The 5,814-nt window shown below is 42.0% G+C and overlaps 1 long non-coding RNA gene across 1 annotated transcript; it reads right to left on the bottom strand.

Moving 5' to 3' along the window:
• Positions 1–417: 417 nt before the first annotated feature.
• On the bottom strand, positions 418–1,558 carry LOC138481617 (uncharacterized). Its single transcript, XR_011274287.1, has 2 exons — positions 1,447–1,558; positions 418–1,051 (listed from the first exon to the last, which is right to left on the bottom strand). It is a non-coding gene; the product is annotated as an uncharacterized lncRNA (long non-coding RNA).
• Between the last annotated feature and the right edge of the window lie 4,256 nt (positions 1,559–5,814).

Here is a 5,814-nt window from a genome sequence, read left to right as displayed (position 1 = left end):
ATGGCGGAATGGTACTTTCCGCCGTGCTTGATGGCGTTAGGTACATGTCCGCTAGGGTCGGAATTCGCGTACCCTTGCGCCATGGTGGTATTTACGGTTTGGCATGGCGCGCGCGCGCGTACTTGGTGCAATTAGCGTTGGCGTTCACTACGGTGTCGCTAATGGCTTCGTACTTTGCGGTGACGGGTCATAGTCGCACCGAGCGCTATTCGATGGCGGTATTGCATTTCCGCCATCGTTTTTCGATTTCCGCCAGGGTCGTAATGAGGCCCAGTACATTTTACCACATGGCTGAGTCTTTCGTTTGTGCACTCTGGAGTTTTGATGGGCCTGAGATACTCTGCTAACTTGGGACATTACCTAATGCGCCATCAGACTCAAAGTAATCAAAAGGTATATAAAACAAAAGCATGGAAGTTCTTACAAAAAAATGTCTTTATTGATAATTCAATATTAAAGAAAAAGTAGGACTTTGTTAAGGAGTAACAGTTTGGTTAGGATCACCAGTGTTAATTCACAGAAGGGAAGAAGTCTCAAATTGGGGATTAGAAAGTTCGGTTGCCCTTAGTGTTGATTTCACAGTAAGGGAAGTGAACCCTAATGTTTATTCACAGAAGGGAAAAAGGTTTCAAAGTAGGGTTTGAACGTATAAGTTGCCCTTTATGTTAGTTGCACAATAAGGGTGTTGTTTGGATCCTTTGGGTCCCTGTAAATTTCTTATGATGAGTTTTGTGCCACTTGGTTAGTAATGTTTTTCATGATTTCCTTATCCCTTGGTATTGCTTGTACACTAAGGGCTTCATCTTTAAAGTCCATAAGTTCCTGAATAATTTGGATCCTTTCGGTCCATGTACATTTCTTATGGTGAGTTTTGTGCTACTTCGTGGTTTCCACAGTTTGATATCCTTGAGTATTGAAAATGTGTGTATATTCTGGGGTCCGTGGTTTGTTTTTCTTAATGAGCTGTGTGGTGTACAAAGTTGGCTTATGTACACTTTCCCTCGCCACGTGTTTCTCCGATATGTTGATATTGGTTCCTCAGGAGGTTTGTCTGTAGGATTGGCAAGAGAGAGGTTGTTAGAGTGAGGTTTGGTTGTGTTGTTAAGAGGCAATTTGATAAGAGAACAGATTTTACATACTCATGCTTGTGAGTCAGGAATGAAAATACATGAGGTTGCTTGAGTTTTTAAACTAGGGTGTTAGCTGGAGAGAGGCTGGTTAATAGTGAGAGAGGATTAAAATACATTACAGATAGTGCTAACATGCAGTGTTAGTAGCACAATAGTTGTATGACAAAGTTGCTAGAAGGGTCAATAGATAAAGCGGTTGCTGGTGTGGCATGCTTTATGGTAGAGGCAGTGATTAAAATTCAAATTGAGCTTTGGGTGCCAGAGTGTGCTAGTTCATGTTTCGGTTATAGGTGGCCCATGTCACGGTCACACTTACCTATAGGGTAACAGGGTTAATAATCCTGTTGGCTTGAAAAATCTCCTTGGTTTTTATCATTTGGATATTGGTGTGGATGGGGTAATGTAGCTTCTGCTTACGGAAGGGTAAGCGTAGCGCAGGCTGTATAAATACGAAAAAAGAGAAACACTGTAATTAGGTCGTTTCTACTAGTAAATACGATACAAGGTGATGGTCCATAGGCTAATAACAAAGATTACCTTTAAACTTAAACAGGAAGACCTAGTGGTTAATCTCAGTAATATTCTACTCTTAAATGATCATATCACAGCCTTGAACAAAGGACTTGCCTTTTGCCCGACTAACCAACTGGATTTATTTGAAGTCAATCTGCATCTCTACAAATTGTGTAGAGTGCTTAAAATGAAAAAATACTTCAATTAACCATTTAAGAAACGAGAAACCCCAGTAAAAGAAATACCCTCACTACTTTCAGAACAACTTGTAGAAAGCACCATCAGTCTCATGAACATTGAAGAGACCAAGGATATTCATATCATACCCACATTTGTTTAAGAAATGAATATTTCACTGTACCTTACTCCACCCACCCATCTCAAACCTAAATCAAAATTCAATCCCTTCTTCTCCGCAGACAATGTAATAGATATCTTCCAACAACTAGTGACAAATGACCTCCGAAAGAACTATTTCCAAGGTTTCAGACCATCCAAAGAACACCTGAACTTGTCTCTTAAGGAAAACAAGGCAATCGGACATTTAAAAAATAACCCTGGCATAACAATCAAACAAGCAGACAAAGGGGGCAAAATTGTTCTGATCAATACAGAAGACTACTTACAAATGGTATCAATTCACCTATCAGATACTCAATGTTACACAAAACTAATCAGCAACCCACTACCGGACCTCGGAAAAGAATGGCAAACCCTTAACAACCAATGGCTAGAGATGGGCCTGCTAACAGAGGACGATAATGAGTTCATGACTACACCATTTCCAGTACTGGGTGCCATCTACTTTATTCCTAAAATTCACAAGCCTTTCAAAAAATTACCACCAACCAGGCCTATAATCAATGGAATCGGCTCACTAACTGAACCAATCTCAGCATTCATAGACACACATCTACAACCACTGGCTAAGAGCATGGCATCATTCATCCAAGACACAAAACTTGTGATCCAACAGCTCACATCAGTCAACTGGGAACCAAACTTTCACTTGGTAACCTTTGATGTCACATCTCTGTACACCAGTATACTCCACAACAAAGGAATGGAAACAACTCATTTCCTCAAAACCAGATCAATCTCATACCACCAACAGAATGTAATGCTTAATTTTACTTTGAATAACAATATCTTCACCTTCAACAATCAAATTTAAAGGCAGACCCAGGGCACAGCAATGGGGGCCAAATTTGCACTTATATGCAATTATCTACATGGGACACTATGAAATCTACTATGCCTGGAAACATAACCTCTTTACTCACCACAATTGTGTAGTATACTGGGGATGCTACATTGACGATATTTTGGTAATATGGAATGGTACACGTGATCAACTGGAGGAATACCATCAATATCTCAACAAAAACTATAACTTGAAACTGACAATGAATGAAAGTACTACCAAAATTCAATTCTTGGACTTGGAGCTCTATATACAAAACAATCAAATCTATACAACCTTATTCGTCAAACCCACTGCTGGAAACATCATTCTTCATGCCAACGGCAACCACCCGTCACACATTATCAACAATATACCATTTGGAGAATTTCTCAGAATCAAAAGAAACTGCACGCTTGAATCTGAATTCACTAAACATGCCTCAGAGGCGGAACACACATTCAAAATAAGAGGTTCAAGAAACAACTACTCAAAGGCTCATGTCAAAACCTCCTACAGATCCAGACCCAATTTACTCCTCATCAAGCCATTCAATCAGGAACCTAAATCCTCTCAGCCAAGATTTATAACAACCTTCAGTAGTGAAGCCGCCTCCCTAAGGAAAATTCTCTCACGACATTGGGATATCCTTAAAGCCGAAGAAGACCTATTATATTACCTAACAGAAAAACCCAACCTTACATTCAGGAGAGCACCCAACCTGAAGAACATTCTCTGTCCCTCTCATTTTCAACAAAATACCAAAGAACAAGGCCTACCTCAACTTTGGAACACAGAAAAGCTCAAAGGCAACTTTAAATGTGGGGCATGCAACATATGTCAATTTTCCTCTGATAACAAGAAAACCATAAAATTACCAAATGGCAAAAATCACACCATCCATGACTTCATTAATTGCAACTCGAAATTTATAGTGTATGGCATAACCTGTTCTTGCCAGAAACTTTGTCAGAAGCACTATCAGAAAATTGAAACAGAGAATAACAGAATATATTCGTGCTGTGAAAAATCAAGACATGACCTCGCCACTGGCACACCACTTCTTTAGCATGCATTCAGAAGAACTAATTGACTCCATCAAATTTTTTTGGTATTGAAAAAATCAATAAACCCTCGAGAGGGGGGAACTGGGAGCGCCTATTTGTCACAAGTCTCCTCCCTTCTCACCTGTTTCTCCTTGCTTGCGACTTTCTTGGACGTTTTCTTTCGCATGGTCCGGGATTTGTACAGGCCTGTGTGCAGGTCTTCGGATTCCAGTGTGAGGATAGCAGTCCTATGCCAAGTAGCGTTCAGGTATCCAGGACTGGGAACCAGGAAGGAAACAATGTCCGAACTCGGGTGCATGGAAAGTCGTGACCCGAGCACAGGAAAAGATCCAGGAGGAAAGCCCGAGAGGGTAAGTTTGAGGAAGGGAATAGAAGAGGAGGTGGATTCAAGGAATTGGAAAACGGGACTTAGAAGGAAGCCCCGAGCAAACTCCGGCGACACACGTCTGACTACACAGAGCGGTAACATTGAGACACGCAGAGCCGCAGGGGCGTGACTGTTTTGTGAGAAGTTGAACGTAGCACGTAAATGCTGGCAAGCTGCGTTCTGCACCAAACAGCCATGTTGGAAGGATCACGGAATTCAGTCCTCTATGGGTCAGGGACCACGATGTCCAGAATGGACGTAATCAGCAGTTCATGACAGTCTACCTCCTCTGGAACCCGGCACCTCCAGGTTTGCCTGGGTGGATGAGGTGATATCTTCGTATCAGCCGGGGGGCATTCATGTTTGAGACGGGTTCCCAAGTGCGCTCACTGGGAGGATACCCTTTCCACTCGACCAAATACTGCAGTTGACCACGCCGGTACCTAGAGTCACGAATTCTAGAGACCTCATATTCAAGTTGGTTACCGACAATCACTGGGGTAGATCTTGGAGCAGTTCGAGAGGGCTGCATATATGGTTTTAACAGAGAAGTGTGGAAGACCGGATTAATCCTTTTCAATGATTCTGGTAGTTGGAGTCGAAAGGCACTGGGTTAACTATTTCTTTTATAGAAAAAGGTCCGTAATATCTGGGAGCCAATTTATTTGGTCATAGGTGATGAGGAAGGAGTTTTGAGGACCAGACCTTATCGCCTATTGAATAGGAAGGACCAGCCCTTATTTCATATTGTTTAACGTCTCTTTGGGCCTTTTCTAGGTGTTCCTTTGCTTCTTTGTGTACATTGATTAGTGTTTCAATGCAGGAATCAACCACAGGAACTGGGGTAGGATGTGGAAGAACGGATGGTAGGACTGAAGGATGAAATCCTTGGCTACAGAAGAAAGGGCTGGTCTTGATAGCAGAATGATCCAAATTGTTGTATGCAAATTCGGCCACAGGTATCCAGAGTGACCAATCATCCTGGATTTTGCTGGCGATGCAGGGAAGATACCGTTCCAGGGTTTGGTTTACTCGTTCAGTAGCTCCATTGGTCTGTGGATGATAGCCCGAAGACAATGCACATTGAATTCCTAATATCCGACATAGCTGTTTCCAAAACTGGGATATGTACTGGGGCCCTCTGTCAGAAATGATTTTGGAAGGTAGTCCATGAAGCCGGAACATGTGTTCTTGGAAGATTCCAGCAAGTTCAGATGAGGATGGTAGTTTGTATAGAGGTGTAAAATGAGCCATATATGTGAATAAATCAATTGGAACCATTATAGTTGCGTGGCCTCTGGAAGAAGGTAGTTCCACAATAAAATCCGTGGCAATGATTTCCCAGGGTCTTGATGGTAGTGCTGGTTGGTGGAGGAGACCTGCTGGTCTTTTATTATCATGTTTATTCTGGTTACAGATTGCACAAGTCTGGACATGGGTCTTTATATCATCCTTCATTCTTGGCCACCAAAATTCTTTGTATTGTTTTACAGTGGTTGGAACAGGCCAGGATAGAATGGAGTCGACCTTGGAAGAATCCATTCTGATCCCCTT

Source organism: Ambystoma mexicanum, chromosome 5p (genome assembly GCF_040938575.1).
Source record: "Ambystoma mexicanum isolate Mex_15411 chromosome 5p, UKY_AmexF1_1, whole genome shotgun sequence".
In the NCBI taxonomy this organism is placed as follows: domain Eukaryota; kingdom Metazoa; phylum Chordata; class Amphibia; order Caudata; family Ambystomatidae; genus Ambystoma; species Ambystoma mexicanum.
The sequence above is the reverse complement of the archived record's forward strand: the minus strand, read 5'-3'. Positions and strand labels throughout refer to the sequence as shown.